The sequence below is a fragment of the Halichoerus grypus genome, chromosome 1 (assembly GCF_964656455.1).
Source record: "Halichoerus grypus chromosome 1, mHalGry1.hap1.1, whole genome shotgun sequence".
NCBI classification, from domain to species: Eukaryota; Metazoa; Chordata; class Mammalia; order Carnivora; family Phocidae; genus Halichoerus; species Halichoerus grypus.
The window spans coordinates 4075254-4094578 of record NC_135712.1 but is presented as its reverse complement, the minus strand read 5'-3'; the positions used below and the strand labels follow the sequence as shown (position 1 = coordinate 4094578).

The 19325-nt window shown below is 53.5% G+C and overlaps 1 protein-coding gene across 2 annotated transcripts in view; it reads right to left on the bottom strand.

Annotated features, from left to right (window-relative positions):
• Nucleotides 1–19325, bottom strand: part of PRDM15 (PR/SET domain 15) — a 65860-nt gene extending 46535 nt beyond the window's left edge. The window contains exon 1 of one of the 2 annotated variants that reach the window (XM_036097267.2): nucleotides 19274–19325. The gene's annotated coding sequence lies outside the window, so the exon portion shown is untranslated. Of the gene's footprint in view, nucleotides 1–54; nucleotides 203–19273 lie in introns of those variants that run through there. The other variant, XM_036097269.2, reaches the window with a different exon arrangement.

Here is a 19325-nt window from a genome sequence, read left to right as displayed (position 1 = left end):
ACTTTCATTTTTCATGTTAGCCAAAGGTTTCCACTGGTAAAACAAACATATCACCATTTTTAAAAGCCGGTTTCACGCTGTCACCACTGCTTCTCTTTCCTCCGTCACTGGACTGTGAACTCCTCAAGGACACTCATGTCTAGTACGACCTCGGTCTTCCTTCAGCCGCTACCCCAGGCCTGACACCCAGTGCACACCCATGTCTCCTGGGGACCAGAGAGAGCATCATGGAGGAGAGTGCTCCTGCTCACTACATAAAACTCTATCAGATCAGTCAATTCTGTTTTCTGTTGATCCTGTGAGGTTAGAACCCCCCACTTATTTGAGGGATGATCTGGACATGTTAATTCTGGGGCCTAGATTCTTTGACCTATAACATGGAAATAAAGATGCTCACCTAATTGAAAGACCTGTACTCGGAAAACTAGAAAACACTGATGAAAGAAACTGAAGAGGACACAAACAAATGGAAAGACATCCCATGCTCATGGATTGGAAGAACAAATATCATTAAAGCGTCCGTACTACTCAAAGCAATCTACATATTTAATGCAACCCCTATTAAAGTACCACCAGCATTTTTCACAGAATTAGAACAAACAATCCTAACATTTGTATGGAACCACAAAACACCCCAAACAGCCAAAGCAATCTTGAAAAAGAAAAACTAAACTGGAGGTATCACGATCCAAGATTTCAAGATATACTACAAAGCTGTAGTAATCAGAACAGTATGGTACTGGCACAAAAACAGACTCATAGATCCATGGAACAGAACAGAGAACCTAGAAATAAATCCACAATTATACAGTCAACTAATCTTCAACAAAGGAGGCAAGAATATGCAAGAGGAAAAAGACAAATAGTGTTGCGAACACTGGTCAGCTACATGCAAAAGAATGAAACCGGACCACTTTCTTACACCAAACACAAAAATAAACTCAAAATGGATTAAAGGCCTAAATGGGGGACCTGAAACCATAAAAACCCTGGAAGAGAGCACATGCAGTACTTTCTCTGACATCAGCCGCAGCAACATTTTCTAGATAGGTCTCCTAAAGCAAAGGAAATAAAAGCAAAAATGAACTATTGGGACTACATCATAATGAGAAGCTTCTGCATAGGGAAAGAAACAGTCAACAAAACAAAAAGGCAACCTACAGAATGGGAGAAGATATTTACAAATGACATATCCAATAAAAGGTTATTATTCAAAAGAACTGATACAACTCAACATCCAAAAAACCAAATAATCTAACTTAAAAATGGGCAGAAGACATGAACAGACATTTCTCTAAAGAGGACATCCAGATGGCCAACAGACACATGTGAAGATGTTCTTCATCACTCATCATCATCCAGGAAATCACCTCCCACCTGTCAGAATGGCTAAAATCAATAACACAAGAAACAAGTGTTGGCGAGGATGAGGAGAAAGGGGAACCCTCCTACACTGTTGGTGGGAATGCAAACTGGTGCAGCCACTCTGGAAAACAGTATGGAGGGTCCTCAAAAAGTTAAAAATAGAGCTACCTATGATTCAGTAATTCCACTACTGGGTATTTACCCAAAGAATACAAAAACATTAACTGAAAGGAGTACATACGCTCCAATGTTTACAGCAGCATTATCTACAATAGCCAAGATACTAGAACAGTCCAAGTGTCCATCAACTGATGAATGGATACTGTTGTCTCAAAATCCCCTTAGTGCTCAGATGGTCCCTCCACACGGGGAAGTCCAGTCTCTGGACATTCACGGCATGTAAGAAATTCCAGGATGACGGATTATACATAGTGTTTTAGGGAAAATAACCCAGAAAGACCATAAGCGTGAGATTTGGCCATTTTAACCCCCATCCTGGGAAAAGTTACCTTACGCCAGTGATTCTCCAAGAGTGGTCCGTGGACCAACACCAGCAGCACCTGAGAATTTCTCAGGAATGCAAATTCTCGGGCCCTCCTCAGACCTGCTGAAGCCGACTCTCTGGGATGGGTCCTCGCACCCCGCCCTCACAGACCCCCAGGTCATTCTGCTGCACCCCGCCTCTGAGCGCCACTGCCCACCCTCCCATCTGCCTAGTACCCATACGACCACTGCAACAAGAACCAACGAGCCCCGGCTGGGTCACGGGGAGACCACAGTAACAGCATCAGGAAACCAAACTTATCATGAATGCCAGATGGGCTCAGACCAGCCATGTCAGCTGGGGGGCACTGGGGGTGGGGGCGATCCCAGACAAACGTTCCCTTGGTGACGAGCTCCCAGGCAGGCCCCAGGGATACCAGCTGTGAAAATCAGCCTCGAAAAAGAAGACTTCCATGAGGATGCCACTGGTGGTGAAGGGAAAGGCCCAAGGTCAATGGAACCCGAGAAACAGACCCACACAAACAGGCTCAGTGGGTTTTTGGTGGGCACATAAAAGCTACTCATGAAGGAAGGACAGACAGCCTTCTCGGCAAGTGGTGTTGGGGCAAGTGGATGGGGCGGGGGTAATGAGCCTTGATGTCACATCTCATACAAAAATTAACTCATCACGATCCTAGACTTAAAACATAAAATAGTAACATTTTTTAGAAAAATATAGGAGAAAATCATTGAGATCTAGGGTAGGCAGTTTTTAGACTTCTCACCAAAAGAATCGTCTATAAACAGAAAACTAATTAGACTTTATCATAATTTAAAATTTTGCTCTACAAAAGACACGGTGAGGAGGGTAAGAAGACCAGCTACAGACCGGGAGGCATCTTCGCAAACCACCCATCCAAACCTCGAACGTGCCAAGAACTCTCAAAGCTCACCAGTAAAACACAAATGATCCAATCAGTAAATGGGCAAAGGACACAAAATACATTTCAGCAAGGAAAATACGTAAGTGACAAGCACAGGAAATGGTGGCCGCCCCCATCGACCGCCAGAGAGACACATTCCACAGGTCACCGAGAGGTCAGGGCGCTCCTGTCGGAGCGGCGCAGGATGAGGGAACCCGGGCACCCATGGGCGGCGGGCGGGAGTGGAGACCAGCCGGCGGTGTCTCATGAAACCAACATGCACTTGGCCTGGGACCCCGCCATTGCGCTCGTGGGCACTTACCCCAGAGAAATAAAAACTTCCATCCACACAAAAACCTGCGCATGACTGTTCACAGCGGCTTTATTCACAACAGCCCAGACTGGAAACAGGCCCCGCGGCCCCCCCCACGGTGACCCCGGTCTGTGGTCCACCCACACCTGCAGACTTGTCCGCAATGAAGAGGAGCGAGCCACTGATACGCATCAGGCTCTGGGGGACCCTCCAGAACGGTGCCACGGACGCCAGTCCCAAAGATCACATACTGTCTGATCCCATTTATATAACCTCCCTGAAATGATGAAATACAGAGATGGGGACTCGAGTCGTGGCTGGTGCGGGTTTGGGAAGGATGGCGGGTGAGGCTGTAAGGAGGCAGCAGGAGGGTCCCCCGTGGGGGTGGGGTGCTCCGTACCTGCACTGTGTCACCATCACCATCACCATCCTGGACGGGACCCCACGCTGGAGTCCTGCATGGTGTCACCGATGGGGCTCTGGGCAGAGGGCACATGGGATCGCTCTGCAGTCTCTCTTACAGCTGCATGGGAATCCACAGTTATCTCAAAATTAAAAGTTCAATTAAGATATGGAGGGAAAATCTACAGATTTGAAGTGACATTTTTTTTTTTTTATGATTTTATTTATTTGAAAGAGAGAACAGAGCACAAGCAGGGAGAGTGGAGGGCAGAGGGAGAGGGAGAAGCAGGCTCCCTGCTGAGCAGGGAGCCCGATGCGGGGCTCGATCCCAGGACCCCGGGATCATGACCTGAGCCAAAGGCAAACGCTTAACCGAGCCACCCAGGCACCCCAATAAAAACTTTTTAAAAAGTCAAATCACCATTAACATTTTGGTACTCATCCTCTCATCACTCTCTCTAAACATAAAAACACACATGGATATGATTTTCCACATACAGGTCCTCTATTATATGTACTGTTTTCATTTTGAGTGGCATGTTCATCATTGTTATTTCTCAAGGGTAGGGTTCCAGATTGTTTTTTAACTTTATTGTTTATATTTTTTGTAGATTATTTACACTTTTTATTTTTTTTAAAGATTTTATTTATTTATTTGAGAGAGAGAAAGAGACAGCGAGAGAGGGAACACAAGCAGGGGGAGCGGGAGAGGGAGAAGCAGGCTTCCCGCGGAGCAAGGAGCCTGATGCGGGGCTCGATCCCAGGACGCTGGGATCATGACCTGAGCCGAAGAGTTGGACGCTGACTGAGCCACCCAGGCGCCCCACTGAAGTGACTTCCAGCACAGCGCGGTGTGGCCCGGATCCTGATGGAAACAGCGTGTGTGACTTTCACTGGATAGCTGGAAAGCCAAACTCTGGTGTTCGAGCACATTAAAGAACTAGCATTAGATGTTTCAGGGGGGCTGGGGATCGTGGTTCCTGGTTAGGCTCCTTGTGCAGAGATGCGGACTGAAACACAAACTCAATCCTGGGGCCAGGGTTTGCTTCCACGCACTACCGGTGGGGACTCCCAGACAGGGACACACGGGGCAGATCGGCCAGGTGATGGGGTCCGTGGAGGCTGGCGCCTGCTGGCCTGCCGACTGTTTTGTGTGCTCAAAGTCTTCATAATAAATTATCTGTAAATGGTGCCAACACACACTCGTCCCGTGTCTGTTCTTCCATTCACTCTTGTGTCCTTCCACCAAGCTGGCTTAGAACAGGGTGTCTTTTTCTTCACCTCACCTGATTGGTCGCCTGGGATGCGGCCAACCACTGTCCTCTCTTGCCCCCCCCAGCCACTCTCCTGTGGGGGATTCCTCCTCCAGCCCACCCCAGTCTGGGCTCTCCTGGGGCACAGCCCCACCCCTTCCCACGGCTCCTCTGCAGGACCCCTCCCCAGACAGCCACACCCAATTCTATGCCTAAGTGAATACCATGTGTGGGCTGGTAATGCTCCAAGGAGTCCCACACGAATATCCAGCTGCCCACCCACACCTTCACCTGGAGGCCACAAACAGTTGAACGTGCCAGAAACGAGCACTGGACCCTTCCTGGCTCCCCTGCCAAACGGGGCCCTCCCGGGCCTCCCACATCTCAGATCATGGCTGTCAGAGACCCGGGCTCATCCCGCCCCGGGGCCACGGTCCCATGGACCCTACCTGCAGCCTCCACCACCTCCCCTGACCACACCCCACCTTCTCCCTCCTAGAAGGCTGCAAGGGTCTCCGGAAGGCTTTTCCTGCTCCACACTGGCCAGCCACCCTGTTTCCCACACCGCAGACGGGGCTTCTTCTAGAACTGGAACCCAATCATATTACCTGCCAGCCTAAAAGCTGATGGCTTCCCACTGTCCCCGGGATGAAACCCAAGCCCACCAGCCTCCTCTGCCCATCTCCCCCTAGCCGACCCTCTCGGGCCACAATGGCCTCCTTGTAGTTCCCAGAAGTACCCAGTGCCTTCCTGCCTTCCGGCCTCCCACATGCTGTTCCCTGTGCCTGGAACCTCCCCCAGCTCTGCCTCGGGCTAACTCCTACTCATTCTTCACATCTTGGCTTAATTGGCACATCTTTGGGGAGGGGTTTCCTGGTCCACCTGTCCAAATTAAGGCCTTGTAACACTTTCCAAAAGCACCGTGCAATTTTCCTTCACCGCACTTCTGACCACTGTAATCACTTCTGTGTGTCATTTATCTAGTGACCCTGAAGGACCCACAGGGCAAGAGCCACCGGCCTTGCCCGGCCCCACACGGGCCAGGCACAGGGTGGGGTGGCATGTGCTAAAAGAGCTGGCCCCTTCTCCGTGTACGTCCCTGCGCTCCCCCCTAGCCCCCAGCTGTGGACTGAGGTCCCCTCCTGGGGTTCGGCCTGCCTCCCTCAGTTGGCTTCCCCTGGAGCCCCCTGCCCTGCCCAAGTCCCGCTCTTTCAAGACAGAGCCCAGGCTCACCCTCCAGACATCTTCCTCCCCGTCAACTGCTCTCCCTCCCAAATCCAAAAACGAAGTGGACCCTTCCTATTAAACAGTTACCTCAAGTTGTCATAAATCATGGACAATATCTGGGTTTTTTTTTAACTAGATCTCCAACAGAAGCTTGATCTCGATCTTTCTACTCACTCTTTTTTTAATTCTTACATCCTTTGTACACCATACTCCATATACAGTAAGCCTTGATATTTTTCACTGAACTCCTTGGTACCTCCAGATAATTAAGAGTTGTTTGGAAAGTTTCAAATGCTTCATTTGTCAAACTTAGGCCAGGAACTTCAGAAATTTGGGTAGATTAGCGGTGAGACCCGGTAGAGACTCCCCACACTCCCATCAAAAGTGACTGTAGGGCGCCTGGGTGGCTCAGTTGGTTAGGCGACTGCCTTCGGCTCAGGTCATGATCCTGGAGTCCCAGGATCGAGTCCCACATCGGGCTCCTGCTCAGCAGGGAGTCTGCTTCTCCCTCTGACCCTCCCCCCTCTCATGTGCTCTCTCTCTCTCTCTCATTCTCTCTCTCAAATAAATAAATAAAATCTTTAAAAAAAAAAAAAAAAGTGACTGTAAATGCTTATCTCACTTCCTCAGTGTTTACAAAGCACCTGCTTGGCGCAAGGCTCCCCCACCCGCAGCCCAGGACTCAGGGCCCGCCCGCTCGGCCCCCCACGCAGGCCAGGCCCAGGGAGGTCCTTCTCCTGTGCGCCCTCCGGGGCAGCGGCACGGGCCTGGCCTTGCTTTCACGGGGCTCCTGCCTTCCCTCCCTTGGACGCTGAGCCTTTTGAAGGGTTTCCAGATACAGGTACTTGAAAGAAAGTTTGAACAGAAAATCTGTGTTAGTGAAGAAAGCTTACAAACTGATGATGCTGTCACAGGAAACAGCAGCTTTTCAGGAAAATGGCCAGCGCCCGTGAGAACATTTCATCGGCTCACACAAGGCAGCATGTCTCTTGCCCGGGTATCCACAGGCACCCGCCGGTGCCACATTGTGAAGGTCTGCTTCATTTGGGGCAGCAGAACAAGTACAAGCCCTCTCCCCTTCCTCAAAATACGACAGGGCAGGGGCACCCCAGAGCCTGCTGGAAGGAAGCTTGGAAGGGCTGGTGTGTGGGATCCAAATTTGGCCAAACAAATAGATCCTTGCCCTCCACTTCCGGGGAGAGTGCTCCCGCCCCCCAGGGAAACCCTAGGCGCTCCTCGGTACAAAGGGGGGAAGGTCTGAGCAAGAGGCATCTGCTTCCCCTGTGGTTACCAGGCAGGTCCACCCCCCCAGGGTCAATCACAAGGTCACAATCAGTTTGGGGCCCAAGTAGGGCTGCAGGAGAGCGCCAAGCCATCCACACCTCTCCAACGATGGCCACGGGTCACCTGCTGTGCCCGAGCCTGGCCGCCTTGTGCAGGTGGTGAGGGGACCAGAGTTCATTTCTACGGCTACAAATGTGCAGCCAGGACTCTGAGATGCGGGGAAAACGTCCCACCACCACCCTCTGTCCAGAAAGCCCAGACACCTCATCAGACTATTCTGAGTTTTGCAGGAAACTTGTATAAAAACATGGTATGGTTCTACAGAACACAAGCCATCCGGAGGTTTCTACAACCCACCCGTAGTCAAACACCAACCTGGAGAGGAGAGAAGCAGCACAGACCACACAACTCAGATTTCCTCAGGAACACAGGTCTGTGTAAAGGGGCCTGGGAGCGGGACAGAAAAGCAGTGAGAGCCTCTACGTAACCTCAGCAGAACGTGTGGACATTTTTTACACAGATTATTTCACGTGAGTTTGACTACCGGAGGCCCCTCGTGCAGGTGGACTCCTACAGAACCTGTCCTTTTGTGTCTGGCCCGTGTCACTCGGCACGATGTCCTCCAGGCTCCCCCGCGGGGCAGCAGGGGTCAGAATGCCCTTCCTCCTGAGCCTGGACGCCCCTCCCCTGCATGGACAGGCCACACAGTGCGCAGCCATTCATCCGCCGACGGACACTTGGGCTGTTTCCACCCCTCGGCTATTGTGAATGATGCTGCCGTGAATGTGGCGGTACAAGCGTCTCTTCGAGTCCCTGCTCTTCTTCGGGTGCAGACCCGGAGGGGGACCTCTGGACCGCATGGTCGCTCTGTTTCCTGGTCTGAGGAGCCGCCGCACTGCATCCACAGTGGCTGGGCCACCTTCTGTTCCTGTTGATGGCGCCCGCAGCTTCCAACCGCCCCGCATCCTCCCAACACCCGTTATTTTGTTCATTTTTTTTTTAAGATTTTATTTATTTATTTGACGGGGGCAGGGGAGCAGCAGGCCGAGGGAGAAGCAGACTCCCCACTGAGCAGGGAGCCCCATGTGGGACTCGATCCCAGGACCCCGGGATCATGACCTGAGCTAAAGGCAGACACTTAACGACTGAGCCACCCAGGCGCCCCAGTTCATTTGTTTTTATAGTTGCCATCCTAGTGAATAGGAGGTGGAAAAAAGATGATCTTTTAATGTGACCTGCAAAAGCACTGATTTAGGAAAAGCAACCCGTGTTGAAACATTGCAAAATGAACACATCACAATCTTAAAACACAGGCAGCTAAAAATAACTCAGAGGGAGAGGCGTTTTCAGGGAGGCTGGTGACGTAAGTGGGAAATGAAGATTATCTCTCGTGTGCTGGCCTGGCTGGGCCTTCCCTGCCCTCCCGGGACCATCTAGGTGACAGGGGAACGGATCCAGGAGCAAGGCGATGGCGTCCCGCAAGTCTTCCTGGCTGGGATGATTTCCCGGATTTACTCCGGCAGCGCTCTCCAACACAACGCTCCAGCGAGCCACACACGCAATGTTCTGGGGGCTGTTTGTGTTACATTTTGAAATAATTATAGAATCACAGGAAATTTCCAAAAGAGCCCAGAGAGGCCCCAAATACCCTTCACACATTCTTCCCTGACGGTCTATCTTATGTAACTACACATAACACCACAGTTCCCACGTGGCCACGGCACGGTGTGTGTCCGTGGCCCTCTGTGTCCTGCTGTCACAGCGGCAGATCTGCAGAGCCTCCTCCAGGATCCAGATGCAGGACTGCTCCGTTCTGGAGAAGACCTCGCCCATGCGCCCCGTCCACGCCCCACCACCCCAAACCCCGGGCCACCTCGAAGCCAGTCTCCATCTCTGACATGCTGTTTCAAGAACGTGGTATAGATGGAATCGTACAGGATGGGACCTTTGGAGACTGGCTTTTTTCACTCAGCAAAATGCCCCTGAGGTCCATTCAGGTTGTCACACGGATCCAGGGCGTCCCTTTCCACTGCTGAGCGATACTCTGTGGCGTGAGCGTAAGAGAGAGCGTGAGAGAGCATAACCGTCCCCTCGCCAGGGGACACCTGGGCTTCACCCCACTTGGGGCTTCTGCACATAAAGCAGCTATCAACAACCGTGCACAGGCTTTCTGTGGACACGGCCGTCACTTCTCTGGGGCACATGCCCCCAAGTGCAAGGGGTCAGCCCGCGTCTCCCACAAGTGCACGCTTTGTTGACTGAGAAGCTGCCACAATGTTTGAGAGGCCCGGTGTCTCTGTGTCCTGGCCAGCATCTGGGGGTGTCACCCAGCTGGATTTTAGCCGCTCTCACAGACGGACACCGTGTCTCACTGTGGCTTCATTTCGCACGTCCCTAATGGCTAATGATACCAGACACCTTCGCGTGTACCACTTTGCCATCTGTAAATCCTCATCAGTAAAGTGTCCCCTCACGTCCTTTGCCCATTTTCTCAGACTGTCTGGGTTTTTTTTTTCCCTGTTGTATTTTGAGGGTTTCCACAGATCTAGCTCCTTCGTCACAAACGTGGCTCCCGAGCATTTTCTCCCTCCCTACAGCATTGCGTTGCATCCTCCCAATGGAGTCCTGGCAGAACGAAGGTTTTTAATTTGATGAAGTCCCACTCACTGATTTTCCCTTCTGTGGATTATGTTTTTGGTGTTCTGTCTACGACCCGTGTGCTAAGCCCTGGCTCCCCAAATTTCCTCCTCGCTTTCTTAGGAGAGTCTTACGGTTTTACATGCTAAGTGCATTTTCCCATTTGAGTTAATGTTTGTATAAGATGTGAGGTCAAGGTTCATTCTGCCTACAGATGAGCAAGTGGGTCAGCACCACTGAAATGCTTCTGCACCTCTGCCCAAAACCAGTGGCCCTACTCCTGCGGCTCTACGTCTGGGTTCTGTCTTCTGTTCCAACGCCCGCTGCGTCCGTCCCCAGCCAGCACCACGCTCAGTGGACAGCAGTCAATACTGTCGGAAGTACCAGAGTTTTGGAGTAAGTCTTAAAACATGGTGGAGTGTTGCCTCTCACTTTATTCTTCTTCAAAATGCTTTAAGCCATACTCATTCCTTGACTTTCTGTATAAATTTTTAGAACAATCTTACCTTTACCTACATGAAATCTTGCTGGCATTCACACGTGTAATTTTGTTAACGTTTTAGTGAACAGTATATAACCAAGATATTATTATTTCAATATGTAATTAATACAAGATTAATGAATTTTTTCATACGTATACCCTATCTTCATTCAGATCAGCCATATCAAGTGCTCAGCCCTGGTCTAGGGCTTGGGGAATTCTTTTTAAGCTAGAAGGACATTTTCCCACTGGGCACATGCACCATGAAAATATTAAAAGCATTAAGGGAAAAACGACAAAAAGGAAAAAGCAAACAAACAAGAGCTATCTTGACAAATGTGTGCTGCAGAACGTTCCTGAAAGATGGTCTGGCGGGGGGGGGGTGGACCCCAGGGAAGTAGCAGGTGGGTAGAGAGGAATTTTGTGGCCAGTAAATTTGTGAGACATTGCAGATTCCCATTCTGGAGTCTTGATTCACAAGGGCACAGTAAAGGCCCTGAGAAGTCCTGCAATAAAAATCTGCTGGAATGTGTTCAGCCCAGCAGAGTCTGAACTGATTTGGGCAAGAACACTTCTGCACACAGTTTCACATGCTAGAGAACTGCAGTCCAGAGCACAGACTGGGTGCGTCAGTGCAAGGAAGGGCCTGGTCCTGCTGTAGGGCACAGGCACCAGGGAGCAGGGTGTGCGTCTGGCTCTGCCCTGTGCTGGAGGTTACACACCTCTGTATTAGTTATTTCCTCTCCGTGGGCCTCGGCTGCCTCATTTGCACAATGAGTCCCCTTCCAGCCTGCACAGGTATGGTTTTGAAATTCTAGCTCATCGTTACAACCCCATAAAACAGTGGCTCCCTAGCACTTTCCCTGGCACAACCCTCATCCCCCCATGACTCTGCCATGTGTCTATTTTTCAGAAACAAGCCTTCAGTGTCAGAGAGAAGCAGCATGATATAGCAATCGCGCCTGGTTGCTTAGTTCCAACCCATGAACTTGGCATTGACAATTCTGTAAACTGGTTATAGTCTCCAGTTCTTTCTAATCTTACCTCCCATCATACATGACTCTGCTCCAGCCCAATGAAGTGATTTCCCACGGCCCAGAGTTTTCATTTCTGGACCTTCCCTGAGCCTCCCTCACCCGGCCTCCCACCAGCCCCACTGCCTCCTGGCCTTGCCTCTGCCTCATCTGGGGCCATCTCCTCCTCTCTCCCACGCGGCGTGCGTGCTCTCTCTGTGCGGGCACCGTTTTGAAAGCCCCGGGCTGCCACTGTTCATGCCCGCACCCTTTCTCCCTGCCACAGTGAGGCCACCATGAGGACTGAGTTTGAGCGTGACAGGCCACTGCACGGCCGCACCCAGCCTGGGGCTCGGTGACCATCTGGGGAACATTTCATTGCCTAGAGACTAATTTCCAAGAACCACTTCATCCACCCCACTGGTCCCCGCTCCAGACCCCGCAGGCTGATAGCAGCTCTTGAGAGCAGACGTGGGAAGCCTGAATGGGATGGACTCGGAACACGGGCCTCTGCTGTGACCACACAGGACCACGTCAGCAGCTTGCAAACTTCAGGATGGCCCCTGCTCCCCGGCTGGTACCATGTTTCCAGACCTGGGACCTGGGATGTGGGGACAGGAGGGCCCCTGGGGGGCGTGCCACATACCCACGTGACCCGCAGGATGAAAACTGTCCCCAGTCCAGCTCAAGTCACCTCTCAGGGCAGGGTCCTTGGATGACAGAGCAGCAGGACCTCCTACTCCCACCTTTTTCTCTTTCTGCTCCTAGGTCACTTGCCCTCTATTAAAGTGAATAGCTACAGGGCGCCTCGGTGGTGGAGTCAGTCGGTGTCTGACTCTTGATTTCGGCTCAGGTCATGATCTCAGGGTCGTGGGATTGAGCCCGGTGTCGGGCTCCGTGCTCAGCCGGAATCTGCTAGACATTCTCTCCCCCACCCCGCCCCCTGCTCGCTTGCTCTTTCTCTCGAATAAATAAATCTTTAAAAAAAACAAAGGTGAGCGGCTACAAACCATACATGCACTGAGGAAGCCAAAAGGCAGCCCCTCCACCACCCTGGCTTCCTATCCCGTCTCCCAGGGGGGCCTCTCTGCAGTCTGTCCTTCTACATCTGCTTCCACGTCTGGAAAGAACGGGCTTCCGCTGAGGCCCCTGACGGCTCACCTCTGGGGGCTGCACCCTTAGTTCTCACAGTGGCCGATGAACAGGGAGCTTGCCTACCCTCTCCCGTTCCCAGCTGCCCCAACATCGCTTTGGTTACGTCAGTGTATGTAATATCATGACTCTGAAAATACTATTAACTGCTTCTCAAATAAATTTATTTATTTATTTATTTATTTTAAAGATTTTATTTATTTATTTGACAGAGAGAGACACAGCGAGAGAGGGAACACAAGCAGGGGGAGTGGGAGAGGGAGAAGCAGGCTTCCCGCCGAGCAGGGAGCCCGATGCGGGGCTCGATCCCAGGACCCTGGGATCATGACCTGAGCTGAAGGCAGACGCTTAACCGACTGAGCCACCCAGGCGCCCTCAAACAAATTTATTCTTAACACATTTCTAATATGACCTGTTTAAAGGTAATGATTTATTTTTTCCTACTGTCTGGGTTCTTATTATTTGTATGCACTTTGTTGCTGCACGTGTATGTTAGATTCTGTTGTGTCGTTCTGTGTCGGTCACGTCGTTTGTGTGTAGATTTGGTGTACTGTTTCACGTAGGTCCTGTGCTGCTGTCTGTGTAGGCCCCGTGTTGTGCGCAGACCTTGTTGTGCGTGTTGGTGTGCAGACCACGTCGTACCATCCGCGTGTAGACCGCGTTGCGTGTGGCCTGTGCCACGCGGCGGTTTCACGGCGTGCGTGCGTGTGCAGACACTGCTGCTCGTGGAGGCGGCAGCGCTGGGGCCAGGTGCCCACGGCTGTGTCTCCCTGCGTCCTGCAACCGCTCCTCCTCGGTCTGTCGGTCTGTCTGCCCCGGGGTCAAGCCCATGCTGCGTGCAGGGGGCCCACCGCGCTCCCAAGCCTGCCCTGGAGGCCAGACACAGGCTGGGGCTGGGGGTGTGCTTCCCCCGCGCCCGGACTCGGCTGGTGAGCAGCTCCGGACTCCTGAGCACCCTTGCCTCCACCCTCGGGTTCACTCTCTCAATCTGGGAGCACGCTTCCCGGTGGTTTCCTCGGACGGGTGCCTGGGAGCCACATCTTTGGAGAAGACTTGCCGTGTTTGCAGACGTCTTCATTCGCGTCTCCGACGACAGCTGGTTTGCGGGGCCCACGGTCGTGTTCACTCAGACTGGGGAGGCAGGACGCCACAGTCCTCCCGCGTCCAGCGTCGCAGGGGAGGGCTGACACCGGGCCCGCCGGCCGGCCTCTACCCCCAGAAGCTTTCAGACCTTCCGTCTCACTCCACTGCCCTCACATGTCGCAGCCTGCTTCGGGGCTGGGCGCTGGTGGGGGGCCCCCCACGGCCTGCAGATTTTCTTGTGTTACTTCTTTTATAGTTTCTCCTGTTTTCTTTTCCTGAACCCCTTCGCTTCATCAGAGACAACGTCTATATCTCTGACGTGCACGTCCGGTTCTTTAAGAGGATTTCTGAGCAATGAAGGGAGAGAGAGGTCTCCACTCTGCCTCCCTAAAAACGCAAACCAAGGAAGTACGGCCTTCCTTGCGCCGATCAGAGCCCCACCTGACAGCTGTCTTTGGGGGCACACATGTTTCCATACGGGAGGCTGACATCTTCAAACTAGGCTGAGGGGGAAAAGACCCTCAGGGGTCCTCAGCAGAAGGTGGGGGAGCTCCGTGGACAGAACGCGAAGTGGCGCAGGACAGAGTCCAGGGAAGTCAGGCGTGCCAGGGAGAGGGGCCCCGAGAGACAAGCGGAGACTGAGAACACAGAATCAATTAACAGGACGGAAGCGGCCGGCTCAGAGCAAGGACGCGGTCAATCTCTGGACTGACGCGGTGCTAAAATCACACCTATGTTTTGCGTCACAATCAAAGGCAAACATACTATAACTGATTAGCACATTCATTTTTAGCCTTACACAAGGCGAAACGTGTGGACCACTCCTTCTCTAAGACTGCTTGTCCTGCGGGTACAGGCTCTCCTCCCCAGAGCGCGAGTGGGAAGTGACAGTCCTGACCCATCATCCCGAGCATCATCCCTGCGCGGCTCATGACGTAAGGATGCCCGACTCGCGAAGAGTGTGCCTCCAGCCGCATGGAGGGCCGAAGGCTGTTGGACAGCTGCGTTCTGCGGATACCTGCAATCCATCAAGGCTCACAGCTGTAAGCTGGAGACACGGAGCATGCTAAACACCAAAAACGAGCCAAATGAAGCCAGTAACCCACGGCCCAGACCAGGCAAAAAAAGGCATCATCTCTGAGAAATCCAAGTTTCAATTTTATGTGACTTTGTGGAACTACGACCCCGCAGGCTCAGGAAGGCTTGGGGAGGGTCCAAAGTTGGATTTCTGTGGACTTTTTGAGGATGAGAGGCCTAAGCAAGGCCCCCACTGTGACCTGGAGGTGCCCCCTGCACCATTCCAAGGGTTCCTCAACACCCCAAATTATCCATGGCCAGCTTGCAGCCTCCATGACCCCTTCTTCTTGTTTCCTGTTACAGAAACTCTCTCCCTCCATCTGTCAAACTCCTATCCAATCTTGAGGACCTCATCCAAATGGCCCCTCCTGGCCACACCTGTCCTGCCCCACACGGGCCCGCCACGCCCACTTTCCCCTGGGAGACCCAAGGCCACCTGCACCCTCCTCAGCAGCAAGTTACAGCCCTGCAATGTTCACACTGGCCTCAACTAGAGCTCACTCATTAAAACAAACAAAAATGTTTTCCTTACATCACCTCCCCCATGGCTCTAAAGCCCCATTTCTGTTTCTTTCTATTGCAAAACTCCCGGGAAGAACTCTGTTGGCTTCTTGACCTCCCCGTCTTGAACGGGAGGACTTGCCCCCATGGCTCCACCCAGGTGCACCCATCAGCCACGTCGCCTTCCATCTTGATGAGCCAGCCCTCCATCAGCGCTAGGCACCCAGAGGGGGGAGGCACTCTGCAGGGAGCCCTCACGCCCTCCCTCTGCAAAGTCCTAGTCTTCCTTAGTCTCTCTGGGGGCGCCTTCCTAAGCTCCCCTCCCTTCCTGTCTCCTGCCCAAAGCCACCTCTGGCGGTGGTGGGGGGTAACCCAGGCTGCCCCTGGGTCCTCTCTCCCTCTGGACCCAGCACCTGCCCCCACGTCGCCTCCCATGCCCGTGTCCCCAGTCCAGCCCTCGGTCCCTGACCCCACCTGATGCCTGGCTGCAAGCACTGCCGACCTCTTTGCTGACCTTCCCTGCATGGGAGCTGACAGCTTAAGCTGCTCGTCCCTAGTTTTAACAGCTGCAAGGGACATAATTTCCAGCATATTATAAATATTGGCTTCTTAAAATAAAACTGTTAGGTCACTCTTCTAAACGTGTCTGTTGGAATCAAGCATCGGTGTGAGAGCTACTGCCATCTGTTTAGGGAGCACAGGCACGAGCTCTCCCTCAACTGTCAGGAAGTTCTCGGCCCGTCTTTGGGGTCTCCACCTCCCTCCCTGCGGACCCTAACCCCACTGCTCCATGTTCCCGCCTGAGATGACGCTACTGCCCACCCTGCAAATAGGCTCACGGTTTATGCACATAAATCAAATCAGTCTTGATTTTCTATGACCAGAGCATGGGATCATTTCTTCAGGGTTGAGCTAGCACTGCAATAACTGGAACCCCACCGATCCGAACAAAATGACAGCACACGTTTCGATAAACAGTCATCTGACATAGAGACCATGCTTGATGAGGCAGAGAGGCCTTTCCCCAGCCGGTCCACCTGTCACGGACACACATGCAAATCTGTTCCTACTCTGTTTCTGTCACTGCGAGTGCAGGGAGCCTGGTTCCGCAGACGAGTAACCGGGAGTGAGCAGCTCTGTCACCACAGTGTCCCCCGCGGCCATGCATCACCGACCACCGTGACCGCCCATGGGTCCCCACCTCCTCCACCGGCGTCAGGATGCCTTCCATCCACCGAAAGCCTGAGGTCTCTTACTCACAGTGAAGCCACTCCCCTGACACCCACGTATCTGTTGGATCCTGAGGTTTCTGCACCCCAGGGCCCTGGCCCACCCCCAGACTGGGGATGGGGGTTGCTCTCTCATGGACCCCAAGAGGAAGGGCCCTTCCTCAGGATCAGCGTGTAGAGGGAAGTCGAGGACCCAGACTCTAGGCCCCGAGCAAGGGTTTCTCCCACCCCAGAGGGGCGGTTTGAAGACGCCACTGTTTGCAGGGCCCTGATTCCCCCGGTCACCATCCCCTCCTCCCCGGTTGCCACCCACCCGTCACCTGCACCTCCGTAAATGGCACCTCCAGTTAACCACCACACATTTCCCAACCAAACCTGCAGCAAGGCCTCCTGGCTCTAGAAATACACTTGGTCCTGGTTCCTCCTTTGCCTCCTGCCTCCACCCTGTTTATCATGGAATCTTGTCAGGCCCGGATTCCCCACGTGGCAAGCACGGGGTCATCTCTAAAAAGACACAGATCTTGTCCCACCCCTGCCCAAAGCCCTACGTGGCATCCACTGGGCACTCAGGATACACTCTGAAGGGTGCACAGCCTGTGTGGCCCTCCTGTGCTTTCTCCCCTCGTTCACACTGCCTTGCTCACCCCTGGGTGAGCTTATTCCACACCAGTCCTCTGCACCTGCCACTCCCCTGCCCGTGACACTCTGTCCTCAGGCCTCCAGGAGCGCCTCACAGCACTGATCTCAGCCCAAGTATCCCCTGCTCAGACTGCCTGTGTGTCCCCCCTACCCACGCCCCGGCCTCCACCTGCTCCTGTCCTCTACATGCTCTAGCCACGGGCCACCTAACCGAGTTCTGCTGTTTCTGGTCAATGCCTCCCTCCCTCCCTCCCTCCAGCACATCAGATCCAAGAAACAGGGTCTTCTCTCCTGTTCTCTGCAGTACCCAGCACATGATAGGCCCACACCGAATAAATATTCGTGGAACGAATGGCCACAGGGATGAAAATGCACAGCATGAGCTGTCTGAGGTGAGCTGGGCGGGTACTACCCCCTTACAAGTGTGACAAAGAGACCGAGAAAGCACGGAAGTCGCTGCCTAACAAACTTACCCTCTGAAATCACGTGTATCAGAAACGTACCCTAAATCTCCCTTAAGTCTGCAAAATGGGAGGAGAGTTCTTTTCCTGGCTTTCTCCCCAGATAATGATATCAAAAGAATGATAATGAGAGGTTTATCTGAGGCAAACAGAGTTCTTTCTCAACTATAATTACTCCAAGGAAATGTATTAGCCTTGTAATTGGGGTTGATTTTTTAATTCATTTATTTGTCTTCTGGGAAAAAAATAACCGTCCTTTCTGCTTCCAAAATAGAATATAACGTTATATCCTCTGTTGGGAACTCTTTTTTTTGCGAAAGTATAAATCAAAGATGTCAACAGGAAAAACTCTATAAAGGAGAAATTTTGCTGGTTTTCCCTTTCAAAATCCAAACTATAGCTCCACATCTTAACCATTCACCTTAAGGCAGCAATGGTCAAGGAAATTCGGGGAAGCTGCGTGGAGCAGTGAAAACGTGGACAATGGGAGCAGGTGCAGTTCTGAAACAAAGTATCACTGTGTGCTGTCCTGGGGTTGGGGTGCCTCACTTGTCACCACAGCATCTACCTCCTTGCACCCTCTGGCACAGTTCTCTCCTCATTGCCTTTTAAGGCTTATCACAAAACCAGACGCTTCCTTACTTTTCATCCTCAAAAACACCTTGGGGAACCAAGCTGGGTTCTCTGAATTTATCTGGTGAATCCGGATTTTATGAAAGTGGCTTAAGCAAAGGTGGTTTTGTGTTGGCAGCCTTAAATACATACACGGGTCCGTCTGTCTCTGATGTCACGCTTGTCTCTACCATTTTAACTTACCCTTGGGGGAAGGGGGGGTTCGGGGCAATTTCTGAGCATTTCCGGGGGGAAAAATCCCATCCCCTACTTTAAAAGCTTAATAAAGGTGAACCCATAACTGTAACTATCAAGTAGGTCGATTTTCCATAATGAGTTTACTCTTGTCTTCCAAACCCGACCCTCACCGCGCACACCTGTCCCTCTCGCCAGGGGCCACATGGCCAGCGCCTCCACCTGCCCGTCGGGCCCGCCGGGCCGGGCCTCACCTGTGCGGCCGGCCGGGGAGCCCCTTCCCGGCACAGCCGCCCACCCCATGTCACCTGTCCACGGACTTCACTCCCTTCCCTTCGGCCGCCCAAGGGTTTACAGAAAAGGGGGGGCGGGGTGCCCTGCGGGGGGGGCTAGGGAGCCCCATCGCCCGGACTGCCGGGTCCGCCTTCCTAACCGCCGGGACGGAGGTCAGGGACCCTCCCCGAGCTCCCCCGGGGGCCATGCCCGACGACGGGGGACGGTGACATCACGCCGGGCCGTCGGCGGCGGAGGCGCCCGGGGGCGGGGACCGCGGGCTGGGGCCGGGGGCGGAGGAGCCCCCGCGCCGCACCCACGGGCGAGCGCGGCCCCGCGGCCCCGCGGCCCCGCGCTGGCCGGGCGGTGGGCGGCGGGCGGCCCCGCGGGCCCGGAGCGCGCGGGCCGCGGGGCGGCGGGCGGGCGGCGCGCAGGGCGATCCCGGAGCGGCTCCGGGAAATCCAGCCGGGTTTTGACTCCGATCGCCCACGGAGCCCGCAGCCGGCGAATGTAACAAAGAACAGTCGGCATGGCGGCTGGACCGGGGCGGGCGGCGGGCGGGCGGGGCCGGGGCGGCGGGCCGGGCGCGGGGCGCGGGGCGCGGGCGCGGGCCGGGCCGGGCCGGGGCGGCGCGCGGGGGCGGCGGCGGGCGCGGGGCCCCGGGCTTTACCTGCCTGTGGAATGTGCAGAGCGGGCTCGGATCCGGACTCCGGGTTGCGATC